This window comes from Lissotriton vulgaris, chromosome 11 (genome assembly GCF_964263255.1).
Source record: "Lissotriton vulgaris chromosome 11, aLisVul1.2, whole genome shotgun sequence".
NCBI lineage: Eukaryota > Metazoa > Chordata > Amphibia > Caudata > Salamandridae > Lissotriton > Lissotriton vulgaris.
This window is the reverse complement of record NC_141699.1, coordinates 951235086-951262430: the sequence shown is the minus strand read 5'-3', so window position 1 is coordinate 951262430 and position 27345 is coordinate 951235086. Positions and strand designations below refer to the sequence as shown.

General features: G+C 43.7%; 1 protein-coding gene across 1 annotated transcript in view; it reads left to right on the top strand.

The window, feature by feature from the left end:
• Positions 1–27345, top strand: part of GPR149 (G protein-coupled receptor 149) — a 350609-nt gene that overhangs the window by 172610 nt on the left and 150654 nt on the right. The window lies entirely within an intron of this gene.

Sequence of the window (27345 nt, the reverse complement as noted above, 5' to 3'; positions counted from 1 at the left end):
TGACATGCTTTTCTGGTAAAATACTACTCCAACCATGCTGGAGAATCCCTTGACCTATTAAACAGCTTTAAGAGGAGCCTAAAAATTTCAAGGGAGGATGCAGTGAACATGTATGCTGTATCCTGGGTCACATCACAATATGTAGTTGTCAGTTGGTCTTTGTGTATTCCTCCCTGGAAGTATCACAATAGAGGGTCTGGGTGTTGGCAGGATGGCCTATCCCGCTTGATGTGGGGTGGAGCTGTCAACTACCACACTTGCACTTCAAAGGCCCTGGCCAAACTCACACACAACGGACTTCACACTAGCCTTTTTTTGCCCCCAGACAGATGGGGACCAGGACAGGAAGGCAGGAAATTCCAGACATTTCTGTGGGAGGAAAACTTCAGACACTTCTTCTACTTCAACGGGGGAACCAGGTAAAAAAATGGGACTTTCAGACCCACTCTTCAGTACAATCCTGGACCGTTGTTACTACAGTAGAAGGACTTCTCTGTTGTAAGAGAACTACCCTGCTGCTTGAGGGCCCACCCTGCCATCTGAGACGAAAGGCTGGTCCTGTGCCCTTCATCCCAGGCTGAAGTGTCTCCAAGGAGAAAACCTGGACTTTTGGTCTCTTTATGACCGTTCACACCAAGATCTTGCTGCTCATGCCAGCCTCCAATGTAAAGCTCCAGTGAACCCGACTGCACGCTACAGCTACCGCCAGCAAGGATCAAGAATGTACGATCTGCACATTATCCCACAGCATTGGCAGCCCACGGTGACCACCAACGCAAATCTCGAGCAAAGACCATCCATGACATCTGACAGGGTCTTCACGCTACAGCTATGACTTTCCATGATGCCGAGCCCGCTCTTTCAAACCACAGCTGTGACCATCCGCAGTGCTCTCCCTGCTCCTCACACCCTGTTATTTTTCTTGGGATGTTTTCTCACGTTATTGCTGTTTGTGTGCCGCATGAGTTAAGCCTGATTGCTTTTGTGCTAAGCTACAAGAGGGTTAACCACAAGTTAAATTATTGTGTATGCATGTGGTTGATGTGAATATGCCAATGAGTGGGACAGTACCTGAATGATGTAGCACTGTGCAGTGGGTGCAAGATAAATGCATATAGTGGGAGTTTGCACACCTGTGAGCGGTGCAATACATGAAGAATACAGTGCATGCATGTTAAATGTATACGCTGGATGTATGCGTGCCTGTGAGTGGGACAATACATGAAGGATACAGTGAGTGCATGTTAAATGCATATGCTGGGTGTGTGTGCCTCTGCGTGGTACAGTACATAAAAGATATAGAGAGTGATTGCATGTTAAATGCATATGCTGGATGTATGTGCACCTGCGAGTGGTGCTGTTCATGGAGAACATAGTGCTATGCATTGACTGTATACATGCACTGGCTGTATGTGCGCCTGTGGATTATACAAAACAAGGAGGGCCCTGGGTTCCATTTTTGGAGACCTAGACCTGCATGGTCAAACATGGAGAGGATGTAGAGAAACCCCCCTCAGACAGATTTGGGTATGCTGCATTCTTGGAAGCTGTGTGGAACACATACTGGGGAGGAGGAGGACCAGACCTCGGCTATATAGTTCAATGGGTGCACTTTGATTCAGTGAGAGGTCACAAGAAAGGGGGCGGGCACATCTCAGGAAGGAGATGGGACTGATAAGAGAATTATAAAGAGTAGGGCTTGAGGTCCGGGGCTAACTTTCTGATGCATATATATATCCCTGTGTCTGACATCCAGGTATGAACTCTGGTAATTCCTATGGCCTGTATTGTAGGACTACCACCTTTAGAGACACTCCTGCGGTGACAAACTGATTTTCAAGAGGAATAGGCAGCAGAGCAGTGGGTACTTCAAAAGGAGCAGAATCCCTACATAAAACTTTCGAAGACTCAGGCCCTGAATCACATTTGGAGTCTGGAAATGAACTATCTGAAGAGGAGGTTGAGACCCCAAAAATGGTCCTAATCAAATAAGTCAGAGAGCCCGCATAAGGGGGGGGGGGGGAGCTCTACAAGACTTCTGCCTATGACCAGGACTTGGGGCCAAGGCCTTCTAAGTGAAGGGACATCACCCAGAGAATCCAAGACCACCTGGTCTGGAGCACCATCACCTGCCTGCTTGTCAAGACCAGTGTGCCCTGTGAGGAACAGGAGTGCATTAGAAGGAGTGAGGTCCAGTGGGGAGCCCTGTCGAGGGTACTCCCTGTCTGAGGTGTGAACAAACAGCTGCTCCACCCAATCAGCTCATTGCCCATGTGCTGGACAAAGTTGGCTCAGGAGGGACCAGCAGAGATGGGCTGCCCTGCAGAAAGGGGTCATAGGCCGGTTCTGTAGAGCATCAGCGACCCTGTATGCTAGGAGGGGCCACCAGTGAAAGACTGCAGTACAAAAAGAGGCCTTAGCCCTGTGCGATGGTACAGAGTTGAGCCCTGTATGTCAGGAGGGCCACCTGAGAAAAGCTGCCTTGTGGAAAGTAGCCATAGTCCTCTGCTGTAATGGAGATGTGAACCTGTTTGCCAGAAGAGATTGCAAGAGGGATACTGAGTATGGAAAGGGGCCGATTCTGTGTTGACCTGCTTTTTCATGGTGAGATTGCTATCCAGAATGATTCAGAGGTTACTGGCGTGGCCTGTTGGAGTGGGTGAGGGGCCCTGTTCCACAGGTCACCAGGAGTCTTTTCACGAAGAGGAGTTCTTCCAGAAGATCAGTAGCTGTGTTTTGTTAGTATTTAGATTAAGGCAGTTATCTTGCTTCCAGTGGGCGACGTCAGTCATGCACAGGCTGAAGTTTGCCCTCATGGTAGATGGGTCTGCAGATAGAGAGAGAATAAGCTGGGTGTTGTCAGCGCTTGATATATTGCTGAGTCCATGGGCCCTAATGATGTTGGCCAAGGGGGTCATGTAGGTGTTGAATAATGTAGGGCAGAGCTTTAATACTATCGCCCGATATCACTTCTTCCCTGCGCAACCAAGATCCTAGAGAAACATATTAACATCGTTTTAACCCAGTTTCTCGAGCGTAACCACCTGCTTGATGTTTCCCAGACAGGCTTCCGCCCCTCACATGGGACAGAGACTGCTTTGCTGGCTGTGACAGAAGAGACAAGACGGATCCTGGATCAGGGAGGGTCAGTGGCAGTGATCCTCCTTGACCTGAGCGCCGCCTTTGACACGGTAAACCATAAAATTCTCTTAAACCGTCTCCTTGACCTGGGAATATCGGGCGAAGCCCTGGCCTGGTTCAGATCCTTCTTAAGTGTCGAACTTTCCAGGTCTTTGAAGGTACATCGGTCTCTTCTAGCAAGCCACTGGGATGTGGAGTGCTGCAGGGCTCTTCACTGAGCCCTACGCTCTTTAATGCATACATGAGACCGCTGGCTGGTATTGTTCGCCCACATGGTATTAACATCATTACCTATGCGGACGAAGCCCAGATAGTGGTCTCCCTTGTGCAGGGGAGCAGCCCACAACCACAGTCCAATTTAACAACTTGCCTGGAACAGGTTAAGAGCTGGATGACGAAGTCCTGTTTGAAGCTCAATGACGATAAAATGGAGCTTATGCTCTTAGACCCCTCAGCCCCTTCTTCCTTTGAGCTGTCATGGCCTTTGAGCATGGGCACAGCCCCCACCCCCAGAGAAAACATCAAAAGCCTGGGTGTGTGGCTGGACAAATCATCGACCTTCAACATGCAGGCAACCAAAGTGTCAGCAACCTGCTTTGGCCTCTTGAGGATGATTAAAACAATTCTCCCACTCCTTCCCTTTGAGGCTAGGCAGACAGTTATACAGGGCCTAATCCAATCTCGCCTCGACTTCAGCAATGCTCTGTACCTGGGGGCGCCGGAGTACACTCTATAAAAACTGCAGCGCATTCAAAACTGTGCAGCCCGCACATTGCTTGGAACTCCCCGTAGAACCCCAATAAAACCTGGCTTAAGAGCGTTGCACTGGCTCCCCATCAGGGAGATAGTCAAGTTTAAATCTATGTGCATCGCTCACCAAGCCTACTGGAATTCCGGTCCAGAAATCAGCCACTCTCTGGTATCACCATACCAACCTAATAAAGCTCTCCGCTCCTCACATGCTTTTTTGGCCCAAGTTCCTAGGATTCATAGAGCGAGAGCTGGAGGTCGTTCTTTTGCTTATAATGCCCCCAAACTTTGGAATGCTATTCCCCTCCATCTTAGAGCTAACTCTAATCTGTTGAGCTTTCGCAAACAGCTCAAGACTTTTTTTTTAATTAATTAGAACTTCCCCTGTTCTTGTCTTCTGAAGGTACTGTGTTAGTCTTAGCGCCTGAACGCCACAGGCAGCTGTTAGCGCTTAATAAAACTGTTTTTCATTTCATTTCAACGACCTTTGGGGGATGCCGCAGATTATGTTCTTGGGAACCGAGGTGGAAGTTGGACTCTCTGGGTTCTGGCGAGGAATTATGTGAGCCTATTGTTGTATGGCGTTTTAGATTCCAAATGAATTTTCCTGATTCATGCCCTTATATAGGTACAATACACGTTGCCCTTATGCAGGCATAGAAATCAAGCCCTTATTTAGGCATAACCCATGCTACCCAAATACAGGCATGGCTACTTTCATCCGTTCATCAAACATCACAACGATTTCTTGGAAAACCAGACTCTTAAGCAGAAGGGACTTCCCCTAGCCTGGGTATTGATTTATCCAAGAAACTCATTATTAAGCATGAACAACTATTCTTTAGGGGTTCATCCATGATGTTCATATGCCCAACTTTACTTCAAAGCTGGCATTCCTAAACACCTTCAAGGTATAAATATACCTTCACTTGCTATAGCAAAGTTCGGTGCAGTTTGACTACCTACTTGCACGACGCAGCTCGCTACAACAAGTGCCGAAGGAAGCAGACTCTCCAGCTGACACACTGACCAGAAGCTGTCCTCTTCTGCCAAGAATCCAGGTCCAGTGTTTCTGACTCCCCTTGCGGGGTGTTAGGAAATCGAGTCCAAGACAGAGATACCAACCTCCTTCATTCAAAGGTATGGAGCTGATTAGAACCTAGAGAAACCTTTGGCAATTCTTGGCAAGAACTAAGCCTATGCTAAAAGACAAACGCCTACTTCTTCCCTCGTACGAGACCTAGGTTAGGCACACTGGGGTAGGCATATTTTAGAAGCACCAGTTGAGTATTTTAGCCTGTATTATTTATGTATGTATTTTTATATGTCATAACACTAGACAATGCTATTGCAGTATTATTTTATACTACTGTTTACGCTGTACGCATTATACTTTGCATTCTGTCTAAGGATTGTAGCAGTTTACCTCCCTTGCATGAACAAGATGACTGTTCAATAAACCCCTTTTATTGAAACACCCGTCTCTCTATTTTCTCTGCAACTCTGTAGAAACGAAGCATGCATAATTGACTGAGTAAAATAGTTATCTATTGTTTCCACGACTCTGAAGATATTTGTTCCAGTCCTAGGGAAACAAAGTTGTCATGTTTATCAGAAACTAATCCCTTCTTGTGTATTTGAGAAAGTTTCTAGTGACCTCTGAGCTAGCTGGCCCTCACAATTAAGTTTAGTATATTCGATAGAGACATACTGACCTCAGTCCTGTCACATCTATAGGATATATTATTCCAATGAGCAGAGCCTATTGGGAATATCGGAATACACTATACTATTGAAGGCATCTTCTTGGATCCTCCATGTAGGCACTAAAAATCTTTTTTGTCTGCTAATTCTGTCAGACGGACCAGCAAGGGGGATTTATTTAAACTTGTATTTTCATTCCAAACCAAATTATGTTACTTTAGGCTATGCTAGCCCTTCTAAGAGCCAATTAGGCTGCCGGAAAAATGCCAAAATGCAGCTTGTTGCCTTGAGATCTATCTTAAAAATGGGTTTCTAGCACCAACCTTTCAAAAGATTCAGATAGATCACAATCAGAGCCAATGTAATTATGAAAATAGACTTACTATAAGTGTCTGCAATATCTGCTCTACAACAACTGCAAATCAAAATCATCCAGTACCGAATAGGTATCATTGTGCCACAAATCTTCTCATGACAACCATTCACTGTACAAACATTTGATGCTGTTCTTTCTTACCGCATAGTTTGCCTTCCTGTGTAGCCTGCTATATAACTGTTTTTTGTATTACTCGTCCTGTCTTATTTGCCTTGTAATTATGTGATTATTAGGTCTCGCTGGAGTAGCATCCGTCTCAGGGGAATTAGGGACAGGAGGGTGGCACGTGCTTCTGCTGCTGGATTTGCCTGCGTGAACGCGCACGTCGGCTCCGTCCACATTCTCAGCAACATGCGTGCGCATACACACACAGACAGACACTCGTTCGCTCACACACACCCCCCAGTCATCGGCCTCTTTTAAACACACACACACGCATGCACGCACCCCCCTCCCCCACCGCTCACGGGGGTCACGCGCACACACACGCGTGCACACACAGACACACATATCCCCCCTCCACTCACCGTGCTCTTTTGTCCCGTCGCCGCGCTCCTTTTCTCCGGCGCATCTCCACACGCGGGGCACTTCTCTGGATCTTCAAGCTACCGCGGGGCTCTCCCTACATGATGGGAGCCCCGCATCAATGAGCAACACCCGCCTCTTCCGGCCGCGTCACAGGCCCCGCCCATGTCACGGGCAAGGATGCCTGACTTCCGCAAACAACTTGTTGATCCTGTCGCTTTATTAACGCGCCCTGGGGCAGGAGGATGCAAGCCCACGTGTTGTCATTCTCCAAAGTGTTTCTGCCGATGGAGCCTGCTTTTCAATATAAGGATCTTGACTTTCGAAATTGCCAAAGGCCCCGTTTTGAAGATGGACTTATTGGAAAATGGAAGGGGTTGTTCGGACAGAAGGTGGAAAGCACTTACTTTAACTGGAACGGAAAATCTAATAAAGTGACAAGTACGTAAGTGTGAGTTCGGAAGCGTAAAAAGATTACGCTTCAAGAGGGTCGATGTGCTCTGGGGTACAAATGGACCGGGCAACAGAGATGCCATAAGATTTTTAAGAATTTAAGTTCGGAAATGAACTATTATGCACTTTAAAACAGGGGGTTCCATGTGATGCGTTCACGTGAGAGCACTTAAAGACAAGTAAAGGACTCTGTTGCATTATACATTTCTGTGACTTGTAAACAATGTGAGGCAAACTGTGTGTCTACCCTTCCGAATACCATGTTTAATCAAATCCGTCCATAGATTCACAGGATAGGATGCTGGAATTTCTAAAGCAACGAAGCTATTAAAAACAAATTAAATGTGATGATAAATGAATGTTTTTGTGCACAGTGATTTCCTCGAGCTTCCCAGCAGAAAAATAGATGCAAATAAAAAGTGATGCTAAGCATGAAGTGTGTGTGTGTGTGTGTTCGTGTGTACAGTCACAACGGGTTGTGTAAATACATGATCGCAGGTTCTATAAAAGTGACAGCACACCTGCTGACTCTGGGCTTGCTATGAGCATGGAGGATTTCACAAGGTCCATGCTGTCCAGACAGGGTGACTATTCTCACACCCATAAAGCACATTATTACTGAGGTGTAAGACATCTGAATGGGTTCCGCCCACATGCACCTCGATCAGGCATGTTTGGGAGGCCCTTGGCCTCTTTCCCAAAGCACCTATAAAAAGCTGCAGATGGCATGGACACATCTTTTGCCCCAGGCGGTACTCATTGATTAGCTGGTGTATATGTATCACACACGGCTGACACTCCACCCTCCCCACAGTAACTCCTTTTGTCTATTACCACATGTACCAGTACATGCTGGAACACATTCAGAACTCGGCACGTCATGGGGTAGCTGGCTAACCCATCTTCTTCCCCTGGCCTTGCCTGGCTGCGCAGAAGCATTTCAACTTTTGCTGATCAGACCCCCCGCCGCCCCTGTTTGAGTGCACGCACACACTCACCCGTTGACATCACATGGGCTAACCATGTGGGGTGCTAACTCTTTGCAGACATGTCCCCACATGCTGACCCCTCAAGTTTAGTAAACTTCTTGGAGCCACATGTTCTCTGCATGTGACTCTGCCACACACAGCTCACATGGCATGCACACGCTTTGCTGGTTTGTCATTGCTACATTGATTCTGGCTTTGCTGTGCTCTCAGCTCATCCCATTGCTTACACTCTCATAAGATGAGCTCCGGGTACCCTCTGGGTTTCCTCCCCAAGTGCCTATTGCTCAATCGGGATTTTACTGCAGACTCCTGGCAATGTTTCTATTTCCAGGCGCTTTGAAGCTTCAGTGAGCAGTGACTCCGCCCACGGGCGGTGTTTAAGGTTCTCTGTGAGGCGTCCTGAGTGTTAAAGAGCCTTACTGTGGGCTGACATTTCTGACTTGTGCACCTTCTCGTCTGTGCTGAATACTTGCTTCATTACAACCTGAAGAGAATACTGTGTCCTTATGGTGCCTCCGATATCGCAATGTGTCCAGATGGTCCTTCACATTGGTGTGGCACGCATACATACATGTTTCTGCTGGGTCTATCATACGCTGTCTCTGTGACCAGAGTTGGTTCTGTCTGGGCCGCTTTGCATGCCCCCTGGCACTTTGGTGTTATAGTCGGGGGTGCAGGTGCCTGTGCTCCCCTTCTGTAGTACACATGGCACATGTATCGCCAGCGCTATCATGAGAGGGCATTTCCTCATTTGCTCATGGCGTTGCCCCATGCATATCAATCAAACAATTAATTACTCAGACATTTATAAAGCGCCGCAATTCGCCAGTGTGTCTTGAGGCGCTTGAGGTGTTCGCTGGTACGTGGTGATATTTATTCGAACATCCGTTATAAGTGAATCATTTTGCCTCTGCGCCCACACTGGATTACCGACCTGGGCAAAGTGGCAAACATGCCCCTCGGAGGTGCACTGAAAGTGGGCCACAAAAAGGGGGCGCCCCGTCAGTGCGCCCCCTCTCAAGAGAGGAAGGAGGGTCCCATGGACCCCCCCCCCGCACCCCCACCTGCATATAGATAATTTAGATTTCCTACTTTTGTCCCCATATCTGCTACTTACCTTGACGCCATATGTATCATCAAGGTACATATGTGTGGGGTTCAGTAAAGTAAACCTATGGTTATTTATTTATACTCATATTATCAATATTCTAGTTCTTGATATTGGTCCATGGTATTCTGGAATCGATATTAAGGGGCATAAGAGACCTCACTGCCACCAAGACTTGCCTGTGTTTGTATCTCAGATATGTGTAGGGTTGGTGTAAGGTGTTTTATCAGTTCAATTGTTAGTATGCCATATATTTGACTGTAATATCCTGTTGCAGGCTTGGGTTATTATGTGTCTCTTACACAATTTCTTTTACATTTAGCATGCCCACTTCGAGAGCGCTGGTAATCACACATATTTACAACATAGACTGTGGAGGGACCAGGCTTTGGTGTGGCTGCTCCTGTGCAATCATCACCTGAGGCAGGGTGAGCACTGAAGTGACCTTGGTGTGTTGAGATCAAACAGTTGAGAGAGTTTCAGTGCTCTTGATGGGTCTTGTTCAGACACAGGCCAGTGTTTCATCCAGTGATCTCGATTGTAGGCGATGTACTCCTTGCAGAAGCCTTTTGATAGCTTTCCTTACTAACTTTGCAACTACCAGTGTTATAGGCAGTGTGACATGGGGACAAGTGCAAGGAAGGAAATGGGCTCCTGACGACTCTTTTAACTGTGAAATGCAGCAACATCCAGGGCTCAGGCCTCTGGGCCCGATGCCACTGCTCCTGCTGCAGCAACTGACTCTATGCCCCTGGCTACCACAGATGTTGGGAGATCTTGTTGCTGTTTTTTGTTGCTCTGCATCCACTGTGGATCCTCATATATGGGTGCATGGAGTGCCTCTTTCTTCTCTGTGCTCGTGCTCGGATGTGTGATGTACATGACTTTTGATGCACGCGGAGCCCTGTCCAGATGAGCTCGGCTCCTGCTGGACTGGCCCAGCTCCACATTACAGCCACTGTCACACACTCAATGGCACTAAGTCAGGATCGATTGTTGGCGCACAATCAATGTGTTATGTCGCGAGCTGGATGGCATGTGTTTACCATCAGGGGCTGTGTTACCGAAGTGCCCTGGGGGCGCAATGGGCATTTGCACCACTTTGTGCGCCCATAGGGCACATTGGTGTTACAGAAAGAACGCAAATGCGTGTGCGCCTCCTTCTGTGATACAGATAGTGCTGGTGCACTTGTAGCACCAAGAAAAACCAAAGGGGATGATGAACGGAGCGTTAACAATACAAACACTCACCCCCAGTCAGAAACCGGTCCTCGGAAAATTGTTTCCGGTCCAGGGAAGGCATGGCTTGGCAGTTTGGGCTGGACTGTTCCCATGAGGCACAGGGTCAGACTGATTTGCATATGGCCATGTCTGAACTGGGGTGGTGTGGAGTGCAATAAAACGATGGATTTAGGCTCAGATCTCTGTATTGGGGTGAATGTATGACATTGTTCTGCATTCTGTCCATCAACTGTTGTTTTTGCACTTGTAGCACCAGCGCTATCATTATAGGGCATTCCCTCATTTGCAAGGGGATGAGGGCGCATGCAAATGAGATCATCTCTTTGCCTCTGCGCCCCCGCCCCAATACTGATGTGGGCGCAAAGGCTAACATGCCTTTAGGAGGCGCACTGAAAGTGCGCTTCAAAAAGGTGAAGCACTTTCCGTGCGCCTCCTAAAGGAAGACCTTTGGAGGGATGAAAGAGGGTCCAGTGGAGCCCCCAGATATTCTGCTGCAGGTGGGTGCAGTCACTCACTGCACCTGCCCGAAAGAGAATCTCCAATTCTTCTTAAAGCAGCTTGCCACCTGCAAAAAGAAACACAAAGCAGCTTTTAAACAACTGCTCTGTGTTTCTCTTGATTACACCACCAATTGCCCCTGCCAGCTCTGCCAATGAAAGCCCGCACAACTGTGTAAAGAGCAGCTGCTGTTTGTGCATTTTATTAACAACTCAATTTCCATTGAGATGAAATACGGCCAGGGCACGGGTCCCATGTCTGCTGTGAGGTGAAGCTGCTGTCCCTTCAAGGCGCTTTCATCTGCGGGGTCTTTGCTCTTTGACCTGATATATCTGAAGTGCCCTTTTTGTTGGCATTAATGGTGAGGTTCATTGCATTTTGTAAGCTGTTGGTATTGTGAATGACAATGCCTTGTATTTATGTCTTAAAACCCAAGGCATAAATGGAAGGCAGTGTCATTTTTTTTTTTTATTGCTGTCTCACGTAATTTAGAGCCGATTAGCTAGCTATTTTTGCAAACCCAGTTTCAACCCAGGTTTGCGGACATAGTCAAATTTGCATACGTACATTCTCAATGCCTGATCCACACAATCAGAATTTCTATTGAATGTGGACAGTTTGGCATTATGGCTTAGTGGCTAGAGCAGTCGACTTCGAAGCTGTGAAACCTAGTTCGAGTCTCGGCAGGGACGCTCGACATCCTGTGATTCTGGGCAAGTCACTTAGGCCTAGATGTAGGTAGAAAAGATTTACCTAATTCAAATTACCGAATTTTACCGATTCGGTAATTTAAATTCGGTAAATCTATGGGTCCGATATGTAGGTATTCCAGATGTGCTGGAATACCGAATCGGATGAATTCGGTATTTACCGATTCGGTAAATACCGAATCGGTAATGCCCATTCATTCCTATGGGCTTTGAAGCCCATAGGAATGAATGGGCATTACCGATTCGGTATTTACAGAATCGGTAAATACCGAATTCACAAGGGTGCAGGGGGTGTCACTTTGACACCCCCTGGCACCCCCAAAACAGGCTTGGGTGCCATGTGGCAGGCATACCTGCCCTAAGGGCAGGTCTGCTTGTCACATGACATAGGTGTGCATGCACACATGTGCATGCACACCGGAATCGGTATTTTACCATGGATTTGTATTCCATGGTAAAATACCGATTCTGTAAGCCATGTGCAGAAGGTACATTGCCTACCTACATTGCATTTTCGGTAATTTTACCGAATCGGTAAATATTACCGAATCGGTAATTATTTTACCGATTCGGTACATATTACCGAATCGGTAAATTTACCGATTCGGTAATGATACCGATTCGGTAAAATTACCGAAAATGTGCCCCTACATCTCAATAGCCCTTTACCGATCGGAAACGGCCGAAAATCGGTATTTTCGGCCGATTCCGATCGGTAAAGGGCTACCTACATCTGGCCCTTAATCTCCCTGTGCCTAACAAAATGAATGTGTCTGTTTTTAAGACAACAGGTGCTCATGTAAAGCACTCCGATACATCCAGGTCTAGTTCCCGCTATATAAAACTACCTCCCTCCGGCCCATGCCCCAAAAAAACTGCACATTTTGGGTTTGGCATATGGATGTGGTCATTATGGATGGGTCTGCCCGTAAGATTGGGTGTATACCCTCAAATCCCCCTTCATCAATGTGTTTACTGACATATCATTCACAGCTAATTTACATTCTTGCCCTCATCTTAGCACACAAGTTTCTGCCTCAATGGTATCAACATAGGGCCTGTGACACTCCCAGTGTGCTTGCTATCAAGTTCCAGCACACACGTTTACCATCAGATCAAAGCAGGGCTTTAAGTGGGATGAAAAATCTGGGGGGGTCTTGCAAAGGGGCGTGGCCAATGTAATTCAGGGTGTGTTACACCACAACCTCTATTCAATGAATATAGGTATAACCCCGTGCTTGCCCATGAGGGCACAGTAAACCTGCATTACAAGATGTCCACAAGCTCTACACAACGTGCGGTGCTTTTTGCTTGTTTCTCTCAGAGCTTCACTACGAAGCTACAGGGCTCAAATTGATGGCACACATTATTTACGAACAGAGCTGTATGTACGAGCAAACAATGGACCTATAAAATGCATCGTACTGTCACCCGCTTGTTTTAGAATGTCGCTCAGCTAAACAATGATCTAAATGTACCATAAAATCTCTCAGCTCTTTCTTGTTTAATCTGTATTAATCAATTGATAAAACCTTTTACACAGGTTTAGTTGAACTGCTCTTGTGTTGTAAATTAGTGACTACATCTAAGAGTTAAGATAATGTGGTATCTAAGTACAAGGCACAGGTAGGAAAGATAACTAGGCAGTCTGTCAGGGTGCACTAACCTGGAAGTTAGGATCCCACAGGAGCAGGAATATTTTCCATTATTCATCACACTCACAGCCAACTCTACAATACTATTGAGGAGTTATACAGAAGGCCTGGGGGAAGGGAAATGATAAAAGAGATTGTAGAAAAGACACTGGATAGATTCTCAGGCCAGGTTGTACAGCTAAACTTAATCTACACTTCTGAAGTGTTCATCTCTTAAAAGCAAATGACAGCTTTAGTATAACTGTAGTTTGAACATTTGTTTTAACTTGAAGTGTTGTCTATGATATAGCTGCTGGTACTTTGTATTCTCACTCTGTATTCAATTTGAAACTAGGCCATTCTTCTAAGCTCTATCTATCTATCGCCCTCACTCTATCTATCTATCGCCCTCCATCTATCTATCGCCCTCCCTCTATCTATCTATCGCCCTCCCTCTATCTATCGCATCACCACAGCAGCACTCAGCACCACCACAGTATCACTCAGGGGCACCAAAACATTTTGCGCTACCACAGCATCACTGAACGCCAGAGCATCACTCGTTGCCACCACATCACTCAGCGCCACCACAGCATCAATCTGTGCAACCATTCAACAAGAACTGGTTCAAATATGTTCTCTCAATGTTTCAAGCTTTATTATAAATGTCACAAAAAGATGTTAATATTTCACTTCTGTTCTTGGATTTTCGTCACAATAAAATACAATGAACATAATCTTCACAAAAGTTATTTACAAATGTTTAAGCTATTGCCATTAGAAATTACAATAACTTTTATTTACGTATTAATTATTTAAAAAAATTAAAAGCCATTGTTATTTGTAATAGCAATACATCTAAGTCACGTAAATACAACACATATTGCATTACAAATGCTATAGGTGTCACATTTGCGAAAGTTATAACTATTGGCATTGTAAATGACAAAGCTATTAATTTCACTATTTTCAAAACCAACATATAAATAAAAAATGTGTCATTCACAATACCAATAGCTCAAACTTTACTAATGCGAGACTTATTGCTTTGCAAATGCTTGTTCCTTTTTTTTTTATTCTTACTCTATGTCAACATTGCTCTTCTGTCCTTCCTTCCATCATTTTTGTAAAGCGCTCAGATATCCTTCTGGATTTTGTTCGCACTATATAAAACTTTATAAATAAAATAACAAAATAAGAAATAATTCAGAATTTGGAGTCCTTGAGCACTGGTAACAGGCGCTGAGGCATCCCAGTCCAGAACCTCTCAGGCTAACATCCAGAGGAACATCCGCCACTCCTCTGTCTTATATCCTTCATGTAGGCACTAATAATCTTTTTCATCTGCTAATTCTGTCATCAAGACTATTGCTTGATAAGGTCTAAGGTAATGTGTGCCAGTATAGTGCTAAAACTATTGAATACAGCCCACCACCTGTAGAAGACCTCAACAAAATATATCTTCCCATATGGCACCACAACACTTTTGCACCTTCTACTCCTTTATGACAATATAGCAGCAACATCCTGCAAACCAACCCAGAGGTGCCACATAAAATCAATCAAGACCTTATTGGATACTCTAGAAAACCTGTAAGCAAACTGACAAGTTGAAGCTCACAGACATTTTAGAGTGATTGCTGATGCTATTCTGAATGTGTATAGTAATGTCAACAGTTCCAGAAATCAAGGTAATTACCCAGTCAAACGACTTACGAGCCACTTTCTCTCCCTGAGCTCAACCACTGACAATCCCCTCGATTGCTTAATTTTTGTGACTTGACTGCTATAGCTCATGGAATATAGCTTAGAGGGGTGTGTGAATCTCGCTGAGTTTCCCCAACGGGCAGAAATATGCATGTTGCGCTGCTTGTGCTGCAATTTTGCACCACTAGCGTGAGCAGCACCGAAACAGAAGCAAAAAACAACACAATGCGGTGTGCAAGAGCATGCAGCCATTCTAGAAGATTTTGCTGCATCTCGAGTAGAAAATCTACTCAAGCAGCAGCAAATCGACTCGAGTAGCAGCCCACTGCATGCGACCACTCACGACTGCCCGTACTACAAAATGCAACCAGTGGGATGCCAAATCTCGCTCACATTTCTGATCGATTGCGGGGGAAAAAATCCTCCACATGGCTATTGCCAGAATTTTACCAGAGCTCAGCGTTACAAATGAAATGTTGGAATCGCCAAATTCCACCAATTCCGAGAGCAGAATGAAACATTCACTCACCACTAAAAGTGCGGCTTTTCCGTTGTGGGATTCAGAGTCAAGCCTTGGACTGTCTACTGAGCAGGCCTTGCGCCATCAAACGCAACACAAAGCAATACAACACTATAGAGAAGTGTTTGTTGAGTCAATTCATTATTATAGTTTATTTCATCATGAGCCTTTCTGTTATTGTAAAATCATGCTTAACCCTTTATTCCTGGATTTGACATCCTTTCTTACGTTGGAGCCAGAACTGCAAAGTTGCTCAGTGTCCAAAGACTCAGTACCAGAGCTCTGAGACCCCAACGTTTGTTGGCCTATTGGTTTAGCTCCTTAGCAACAGGCATGTGCGGACAGAAATCTGCCTCCAATCCAAGACAACACCTCACCTCATGCAGAGTGGCATAGCTATCAATGATGCAGCAGGTGCAGTTGCTCCAGGGCCCAAAGGCTTGAGAGGCCCTCAGAGCCAGCCGCAGTTAAGAGCGGTGGGGCCGGGTGGGGGGATTTCGAGGTACGATGCAGAGGGAATATGAAATGAATAATTAATTTCCTTCTGCATCCTCTTCGAAATCCCTCCCCCATGCAGCCCCACCAATGTTACCTGCATGGACCTTGGCTGCTCAGAGCCATGAATATTGCTTCATATTATGGACAATTAAGAGGCATTACTGCACTTTAAATGATTATCAATTTGTATGAGATGTATCCTTTTTTAATACTTTTTAATATTTTAATCACTTTTATAGCACATTTATGAACTTGAAATGAATTTTTTTATATATGAATTGTTTGATTTTATTTAAAATGTCATGTGATTGCTTTTATGATTTTAATTAATCGAATAAACCTGTTTTGACTGACTGACTGGCTTCATATTACTACCCAAACAGCAGTCACAGGGCCTATTTTTCTTGCTCGCATTTGGGTGTTTGACACTTTTGCTACTCAATACTCACACACACATTTTACTCTCTGTATCTGGAAGAAAATAGTCAAAACATTGAAGGTTTTCCCACAATTAAATACCATTTCATGTTTCCAATATCCAAATGCTGAATGAATCAAATTGTGAGAAGACCCATTTGTTGTTCTCTCTCTCTCTCTCTCTCTCTCTCTCTCTCTCTCTCTCTCTCTCTCTGTCTCTCTCTCTCTCTCACTGTCTTTTGCACTTCAGGTCAGCGTGTCACCTGTAAAACACTACAGTATAGACGAGCCTTTCAGACAAAAATAGACATTAAAAAAAATCACAATTTCAATTAAGTCTCTGTTTGTCATGGGTCCAAATGACTTGAGAGTCGCTCACATACATTAATAATTGTATATAATGACGTGTACCTCCTCCAGTTTCCTCGAGTACATAGCGCGACAGCAATTCTGTTCCCTGAGTAAAGCGCACTTCCTATTTAGCAGTTTATAAAATAGCATGTTGACTCATTGCTTCAGCAGAGTTAAAAATTATTCATCGTAAAAAAAATAAAAAAAAAAGATTCATCGTAAAGCACTTTTACTACAATGCAATCTATATACCCCACGCTTCACACAGCAGAGAACAGCTTTAGGGAACTATTTAAAGCTAATGGATTTTACTTTATTTTAAACTAACCTGGTTTTTATTTTTAGAAGTGAGCAGTTTTTTTAACCAGGGTGTAGTGCGGATTGAGCAGGTTCACAAGCTGACATAATTTCTGTTGGGCAAGAAAATAAAAATTACTAAATGGATTTCTAGGGGCCTGACGCAGTCGACCAAAGAAAGTAAGAAAATATCAACCCAAAGCGATTGGAATTGATCCAAGGAACACAGGACACCTGCAGGGCTGCAAATGTGCACAGAGGTGCAATTGATGTGTCCTGTTGTGCAATATTCTGTGGTAATTTCAGAGAATAAACCTTCAAACAACTCATATTTGAACAATGTTCATGGTACTCAGGCATAAGGAGATTTCAAGCCGTCATTTTGGTGATAAACGAAGATATATTATTTTTCTCAGCACAGAGAAAGTACATAGATTGAAAGATTTGTTCGTTTACCTACAGAGATAAAGAAAAAAACCCACGAACTACGGGGCATATTATCAAGGGGGTTTATCTCCGCTTTTTTGGCTTTAAAAGCCAAGAAAGCGGAGATAAAATTATCTCCCTATTACCTAGCTGTCGCTAACACCAGTTAGCGACAGATAGTAGGAGATAGCGACCATCTTGGGCCCCACTTTGCATGTCAGTGATATTTATCCCTAATGACATGCAAAGCGGGCGTGCCAACATGTTAGCGACTGGAAACAGTAGCTAACATCGCTATCTCCTATTACCAACTTTTGGAGATATTCGTGCTAAGCGCGAATATCTCCAAAAGCTAACACCTGCCCTGAGCAGTTCTTAGCCATGTTATCCAATGGGAGTCGGATAACACGGCTAAGAGCATTAGCACGGTAATGCATGAATATAGCTGACTTTTCAGCGATATTCATGCCTTGTGGCCGATTTTTATCGCATTTGCGATAAACCTTGGTAATACCAAGGTTTATCTGCGATAAAAATCGCCGCAGCTCAGCAGTAAATTTTTGTCTCTAACCAAGCAATAGCGATAATTATCGCTATTGCTTGGTAATATGCCCCTACATAAACACACAAACTTAATCGCACTGAATCATTAAAAATGAAAACATGCATAACACAACACCTGCTAATACAGCACATCTGCACACATTCCAAGGCATAGAAACATTTTCAATAATTGTTAGAAACCACACACACAAACTGCTCACACACATGCACACACATAGACACACGGCAGAAACACTGGACAAAGAAATACATTGCAAATATGCCCATCAAATACAGGTAACCGTCAACACAACATATACACAAACACCGCCAACCAACAAACACACCACAAATCAACAATGGGAATCAACACACGCAGACAGACAAGAGCATTACGAAGCAGTACACACACATATAATATACCTGCAGGCTAATAAGATCGAAACACAGCCGCATATACATAAACAATTGATGAATAAATACTACACACACAATCATAGTCTCACATAAACCAACAAAAATAAGTTTACTTATTTTTTGTGTTACTGGTATCCGCTGGCAAGCAGAATGTGCTTGCTAGCTTAAAAGAGCTGTGCAATTTTTATTTTTCCAGGTTGTGTTGGAGACTCGGAGATGAAAGCATCTATAGTGCAGACGTTTTACAACTACAAAAAAATGGTGACCTGTGCTACGCCTCGCTGTTCCAATCGCCATGCCATTTCACATAACTTTCAACAGGATGAGAATGGGCACTTATGTGTAAAATGAGGGATCATTCTTTTTGCCCAGTTAAATGGAGCAGAGACGTTTTAAGGCCTGGCAAAGTGGGCTATTTCCCAGGCTTCCATACTTCTAAGGGCCCTCCTGAAAAAGAGATCTTTCGCTCGGTCTCACACCTGCCTATTTCTCCATCTCAAACTTTAATATATTATTCAATATTACGTGGCATTATGTGGCTTGAATTGGCAGAAAAAAATGATAATTAAATGCAAACCTTTTCCGGACAGGGGCCCCCGAGGCATATCTGACCCAGGACCCACAAAACCTTTAGGATAATGCTTAGGGGCTCATTACGACCATTGTCGGTTTCAATTCCGACTGGCTGATTATGAATCCGCCGGTTGGAATTGAAACCGGCCGGTCATTCCGGCTAGCTTCAGGCGGGCCAGTCGGAGGCCGTCCCATAATTCCAAAGGCGGACTTTCCGCCCTTGGATTACAATGCATAGTTTCCGGCAGGGTTTCCATGACGGCCTTTCGGACATGGAAAGCGCGTTTTGTGGGCCCTAGCAGACTCCGTTGTATGCGCAGCCTCCGGTTGGGGGCCGCACCTGTTAATCCTTGTAACCTGTGGCAGGCACCCTGAGGTGCCTGCCACAGGGTTCATGGATTAACACCACCTCCCGTTTCCCTATGGGAGCATGTACTATGGCCAGTTTATAGCCGTAACACATGCTTCCATAGGGAAATGTAGGAATGCGACCGGGACGGCTGACCTCAGGTCCTATAGTGTTATATATTTAATACTATTATTTATGTTTTCACATATGTTTTGCAGTGTGGCAATATGTATTATTTTAGGCAATATACTTATCAAACCATCTTGTGTGTACGTAAATCATCAGTGCTTCCTGCAGAAGACAACATACATATACAGGTATTCCTTTATGTCCTTTTTCCATAGCAAGAAATTAGTAACCACATCCTCTGTCATTCCTCTGACCATGTTCAGTTTTTTTTAAATTCTTTGAATGGTTTTGTACCTTTTCACACCAAATTGCACCATTTAGTAGCATATAATTCAAGAAACGAACTTTAATAAATTACTGAATTAACAATTGATGCTGTCTGCTAGACTCAAGCTCAGTGTTGATGCTCCTTACTGTCTCCTTTCTAGATGCTCCATCCTCTGATGACTCAGGGGGATATTCACAAGGTAGTGGCGGAAAAAGACGTTAGCCTTCTTGGCTTAAGGCCCCTTCATCTGCCACTTTGGAAAAGCAAGGCCTCTATTGCCCTATTGTACCTGATCCCGCAAGGCGGGCGGAAAAGGCACGCCTTGCGGGACCACGGTGGACGGTCTTTCTGTCCGCCCAGGTACCTTTCCCCTTCCCACCGCCATCGTAATTGTCCCCATAGGCTCCGAACAAATTTAGGCAATTCCAATTCCGATTCGGAGCCCTTCCAACCGAGATCAAAATCAAGCCCTAAGAGGGATTTGACCTTCGCACTTTGTTGTTTTTCTTGAGCATGTCTCTCGAAATAGAGAGAGGCTCCTCTTCAGGCCCGATTTGCATAGATGGGTTGGTTTTCTGCAAAGCCAAGGTCAAATCCCATAAGTCTGGAGCTTCAGAGCTTTCAGCGGGACAAGCCTGAATCCAGGCCAGGTCGCGGTTGACTCTCAACATCGATCGGCCACCTTAAGGAGTTTTTTCCAAAAAGTTCCCAAACTTCTGGATCTTCTTCCAGAATTTATCCTTGAGGCTTCAAAGTGTCCACATTGCCAATCCAGGTGTCTAGAATCTCTGAGATGGTCCTTGGGTTGTTGGTACTAAAATTCCCACAATGCACTCGTCCACATCCTTAAAAGTCCATTGGACACACTCCAGGATAGGGATTTCTTGGTGAAGACGATGCAGGTGGGCTCAGTTAACCTGTAGCTTGCAGGTAGCCAACTCCTTAATCCTTCTTAAAGCAAGGCATAGTCTTAGGGTTGTATTCCCAGAATGTGCAACAGGTGCAGTACTTCAAAGTGCAGACCTTTGGGTTGCAGATCATGCTTCCAGCATGGCAGTCCTTATTCTCCTAGTAGTTTCAGGTAGCAGATCTGAGTTGCTTGGCAACTCTTCCATATTTGTAGAGTGTTCCTGGGTGTCAAGCAGGACCCCTGACCAATGGGGTGCAGGGTGCCACCCAGGTGTATGACTACGTCAAAGTGTGGCAAGTTCTTGCCCCAGAAGACACCATTCTTCCGAAATAAAACATAGAGGAAGTCTCTCCTTGGAGGTTATATCAGGCAAAGCCAACCCACTAGCATGGCTAGGATTCTCTAACACTCCCCTTCCAGCCCTCTCCCCATTAAATTACAGGGGTTCCTGTGTGGATGGGGGGAGGGGGTTGAACCTGTGCTGTCCCAAATTGTCATGCTTTTGTTGAAGACCAGTTTGATCACTCCACCCCATCCTGCTTCTGCAGTTTCAGTTCTCCTCCCACAGGAAGTCCTTTGTCTCTCTAGCAGGCTATGTCACAACTCATTAAGACAGCTTGGCTCAGTCTGGTAGAGGCTAGCCAATCAGGAGAGAGTATATGGAAGGCTGGATTTTGGTTTACAGTAAAGAAAGTTTAATAATTTTTTTCTGGGATACTTATCATAAATCTAATACTGGCAAGTTGTTGATTTATCATAACTATCATTGTACGTCCTTTAATTACATTTCATCTCACTCCTGTCAAAATTTATACTTAAATAAAATATTCCAATGTTAGCTGCTGGAGCTCATTATTTACAATGGAAAAAAGACTTAGCAGTTTTTCCCTCACAGGAGTATGTAAAACATGTTTTATAATGACCCTGCTTATAGTTACATTGCATCCTACACTTGGGGAACCTAGAGGAGACCTTAGGCGGTGACTTATATGTAAAAAATAAGGTAGATTACTACTTTGGAAGCACCTTTAATTCCAAAGTCGAATTTGCTTATAATTTAATTTTAAAGACAGTCTGCAAAGCAGGGGTCCCTTTGAAATGACAGCAGGCAACACAGCAATGCACACTCCAGTGCAGGAAATGCACCGGGCCTCTAAACCTCCCTGCCCAATTATACACTAGGGACTTATAGGTAGTTTGAAACCCCCTTGCCTTATTATTTACTAGGGACTTAGAGGGTCCTATCATTGCCAATTGTAATTACGCCTACTCAGAAAACACTTTTAAAACAGTGCACTAGCCCTGAGTCTGGTAAGGAGAGCCCAGGGCACAATCCAAATCAGTTTCTACCAGTAACAATCAAAAAATGGGGGTGATTAGTATGTATGTATGTATGTATGTGTGTTCGTATATAGCGCTCGATTATTACCCTTGGGCATCTCTGCACTTGCCTTGGGAACCCGTCCTGGTTTTTCCCTGTGAGATCACCCGTGCTGGGCATCCCTAAGGTGAAAGCCAGGCATCCTGCCGCGGGGGGGCCGTTGTGGAGATTAAGCAAGCTTGTTTTCCAGAGCTGCATAGTGTGAACTTGTGCTTAGAGTGGGCACCGAAGCGAGAATTATCGAGTCCGTGGACAATTGGGTTCAGGACCCGAATCGAACCCTGGTCCCAGGTCTGACCTCAGCTTCAGGGTATGCCTCCTCTAACCAGTGAGCCACACTTCTCCAGTGCCAAAAGGATGACTTTCTCACACTCATCACTACACTGTACAAGCTGTACCCTTTCCCCAGATATTTGAGGACTTGTTGCAATCTATAAAAGACCTACTACAATCTGTTTCTGTCAATTTCCAAAAGATTACCAGCACCAGCCAGCTTGCAAATAGTGTCTCCTTCTGAAACCTCTGCTAGAATCCCCAAATTCCATAGCTCAGCAGCCTGATATTTGAGAGCCTCAATACATGTATGGGTGCTTTCTTGTGACACTGGAGTTACTGGCTAATGAAGATGGACGTGTGGGCCGTTGACAGGATAGTGACAGAGATGGCACTTTTGACAACAGTCATGTACCGTGATTCATCTATGTATCCAATCCTTTTTAGAGGCACATCAACTATAAAATATTCTGAACAATCAGAGACCAGCTTTCCATATTTGGTATTGCCTGATGATTTGTTAATCTGTTCTTCTGGAAATGTTGTTGAAGAAAAGCAAATTATGTAGATTTCGCAGCATTTCTTTCCCTCACTCTGCCCTAATCCGCGTTACCAACCAAAAAAAAGAAAATCTGGGGCATGTGCACCTCAGGGGCACAATGATATTACAGAAAGGGCCGCTTCTGCTCCCATGTAGAGTAATCGCTTTCATGAAAGGGCATTACTTTATTTGCATGGCTGCATGGCCTCATGAAAATGAGGACATCACATTGCCTCTGCACCAGTACTTTATTACCAACATGAGCACAGAGGCAAACATGTCTTTAGGAGGCACTGAAAGTGTATCACAAAAGGGTGGTGCACTTTCAGTGCACCTCCTAAAGACATCCCTCTGGGGGCAGAAAGGGGGACCCACAGACCCCCCCTGACCTCTCTCTGCAGGCAGGTGCAGTCCTTTGCCGCACCTGCCTGTTAGATTTTCTCTCTCCCATGTTCAAATTGCATGCAGTTTGTCGTCTGCACTGTGAAACGCAGAGCAACTTTGAAGCAATTTCCCATATTGTCCCAGTTCAGGAAGGACCTAAAGACCTGGCCTTTAAATTACCCCAGCATATTACGGAGACGCCCCCTCTCCCCAGTGCCTTGATGTCCTCACAGGTGAGTAGTTGTGCATTACTAACCCTGCATGATTGATTGAAGCAGCCTCTCCGTATTTCACTTGATTGCACTGCCCCAGGGGAGTGCAAGTTCTCAGCTGCCAGGGGGCACAGCATTCTGTATATTAGGGTGCACTTTGCCAGTTTGCACCTGATGCACCTTTTGAAAAGAGCAAACAGGGAAATTGTATTACAAACATAATACATCTCCTGGTACATTTCTTCCACAAACAATAAAAAGCCTGTTCTTTACCTACTGTTGGGCAGTCAGCTAATCACTATGGTCCTAATACAAGGATAATTTCAACCAATAACAATAAGGCCATGTGTTAGGGTATTTCTGATTTCTGGTGGCAGCCACAAAAATAGCCCCTCCATGAACTATTGGTGAATTACACAGACAATCATTTTGCAGATCCCTGACACCTCTTGAAATTATCTCATTAGGACTGGCTTAAAGACCAATTGACTTGTCTTTTTTGCCATTGGTATAGTCAGATTTAATTCAAATGAAGCTCCCTCCCATCACAGCACTAAATATAGAACTACAAACAAGTGCATTTCAGCCCTTGGATACCTTCACTTCAAGAGACTGAATTTTTTCCCTTACACATTTGTTCATATACTTAATAAATAGTTCCCCACACATAAAACTTTGTAGACACATACTGTACAGTGACTGCCACTCCCTATGTATAAGTGTGTGTCTTCAACTGTTTCCATAGTTCTAGAGACAATGACCCCTTAACAAAAAATCAATTACAGTTGTTCTGGATGCAAAAATCAGTTCCATAAACAGATTCAATGATCAAAGTTTTCAATTTTATTGCTTCAAAAATTCAAGCAAAAATTTGAATTACTCCAGCCAGAATAATTTCAAAAACCAAAGCTCAAGAGAGAAAAAGAACAATAAACTGAAACTAACAATCAGCAAAAATAAACAATGCACAGAAAAACAGGTGTGAACAACTGACAACAGAAATCATATAGAGATATACAGGCAAGGAAACAGTGACCAACATTATTATAGCACTGGTAGGTTACCACTTATTAAAAGCAAAACACTACTGCACCGAAAGCATCCTGTATAAATATGGGATCATCATCAGGACTGAGGATCAGTTGCCTGGCATGTATGGTATCAATTCATATATTACATAAAGCACCTGATTTTTCAACAATCTGTAATTAAGCAAACAACAGGCTTTTTCAACACAATAAGTTCCTGTTCATGAGTATCATAGGAAGCTGAAGCACAAAAGTGGTCCCAAATGAGAACACATTTGTGCCATGTTGACCCAACAGCAATATGTAATTTTGTTGAAAAAGCCTGTTGTTTGCTTAAATACAGATTGCTGAAAAAACAGGTGCTTCATGTAATATATCAATTGATACCATGCCAGGCAACTAATCCTCAGTCCTGATGATGATCTCATATTTTTACGTGATCGAAATGTCCTCGACATACACTCCGACCCATTACACTATGCTTTGTAGTATTTTTGTTTTGGGTGCAGTAGTGTTTTGCTTTTAATATGGAGTGACCTAAAGGTGTTATATTAACGTTGGTCACTGTTTGCTTGCCTGTATGTGTCTATATGTTTTATTTTTGTCCGTTTTTAAATCCTGGTTTTCTCTGCATTATTGTTTTTTTGCCCATTGTTTTTTTCAGTTGGTTTTTCTTTTGCTCTCTTGATCTTTGGTTTTTGAAATTATTTCGCATTGGGTAATTCAAATTTTTGTTCGAATTGTAGTAAAAATGTTAAACATTGATAATTGAATCTGTTTACGGAACTGATTTTTGTATCCAGAATGACTGAAATACATTTTTTGTTTAGGGACTATTGTTTCTAGAATTACTCAAGTACCCTTGGTCCCATGCGAGCTTTGGGTTTCCCGTGTGTACATATACTAATAAACTGTTCCCATGACATTAAACACATTTATTGTAAATTGCAATGGTGACTCATCACTATCAAACAACTTTGGTATAGTTATTCTTTAGAAAAACCAGCACAAGGCTTTAGAGTAGCAAGAGTGTATATGCACATTTCTAGATTCAAGTCAAAACTCCTTGCCTTTGTGATTAACATTTCAAGAAATTGTATCTCATTTGAGAGGCACTCAAGTGTAAACATTTACTACTCTAATGCTTTGTGTTGGTTTGGAAAACCAGCACAAGGCAATAGAGTAGCAGGAGTGTTAATGCAAAGTTCCATCTTGAAGCCATACCCCAGAGCTTTACACCTACATTGCACACTTCTATGAGGCCCTCTATTGGTAGTATATGGCAACTGCAGCTTTTCATATCCATCTCCATTGTGCTCTTCTGTGAGGACTTATATTGGTGGAAGAGTGCAACAAATTTTTCATCAACATTGTACAACTATCTGTGAAGACCGCTGCTGGTAGTATAATGCAGACCTGTATACATATGTACCTAAAACAGTTTTCCCAGAATAAAATATCTTAGCCACTTTTACTCCCCCGGGGACTGCTGAGCCATATGTATAGTAGAATAAAAAAAGTCCATAATACGCAAGGCATTTATTGTAAGTTGCAATAGTGACTCATTACTATCAATCAGCTCAGGTATCTCATTATTCCTACAAAAATGGAAAGGACATATATGCAAATCTCTAGGTTAAAGTGACAGCCTCTCAGTTTTGTGACTGACAAATAGTTCCCTATGAATTATAATTTTAGAAACGTGTACTCTCTAGTGACTGGTAGCCCCTTTGTATAGTAGGTTGTCATCAACTATTTTCATAACACTCAATACATATACTGTAAATTGCAATGCTGACTCACCACTCACAACCTGATTTGATCTATTTAGTTATCCTCTAGTAAAGTGAGCACAAGTCATTTAAGTAGCAAAAGTGTATATGCACATTCCAAGATTCAAGGTACACGCCCTTGGCTTTGAGATTGACATTTCAAGCAATTGTAACTCAATTAAGAAGTGCTTCTAGTAACAACTTGAGAAATTATAACATCTTTGCAGCCCTTGCACCTTTTTCTGATACACTGGTGTTGTCATTACATGTATTCATTGGGTGCAAAAATTCCAGGATGCTCGAGTCATCTTGGAGCAGTCACTATTCTCCATGGATTTGGACATCCTAATTACAAAAAAGAAATGAAAAGTTAGGGGTGGAAATCAATTCATGGCTTATGTGATCATGCAGAAGTTAATGTTTGTTCATTGCACTTGTTTGAGAAAACCTGGACCTAGGTGTGGAGCAGTACTGTATATATTTTGTCTAGATGTCAACATTGTGTCCCATTTGTATAACTCAATCTTCCAAAGTGAGAGTAAACGCCCAACAAGGGCTATGAGCACTCTTCTGTGAGGACATCTGTTGGAAGTATAGCGCAACTGTAGCTTTTCATCTACATCTCCATCACATTTTGCTCTTCTGTGAGGACCATTATTGGTAGTGCAGCACAACTGGAGCTTTCATCTCCATTGTACTCTTCTATAAGGTCTTCTGTTGGTAGCATAGCACATCTGCAGATTTCTATTGTCATTGCACACTTCTGTGAGGACCTCTGTTGGTAGTATAGCGCATCTGCAGCTTTTCTCCAGTGTAGTCTTCTGTGAGGACATCTTTTGGATTCATAGTGCAACTTCAAATTTCAAGCAATTCTATCACGCTAAGAGAACATCTGTTGTCTGTATAGTAAAACGACATCTTTCATGGCTCTAGCTTGGTTGCAATGCATGGCACTCAGAGTGAAAAGAGGACAGGTCTTTCACATCTTTGGTTTGTGTGCAGACTCTTGACTCCTAGTCCACCTCTGCCAAAAGAAAAAAATCCCCTCTGCAGTGCAAAACAAATATAATTGCTTTGTATATACAATCTATGAATTAGTTGGAGAACTAAATGTTTGAGGACAGAGTCTTTTTTCAGATAATAAATAAGTCCTTATGCATTCCACAAAAACCAAAAGGAGAAATGTAAACTAACAGAAATATGTGAGAGTGAAATGCTT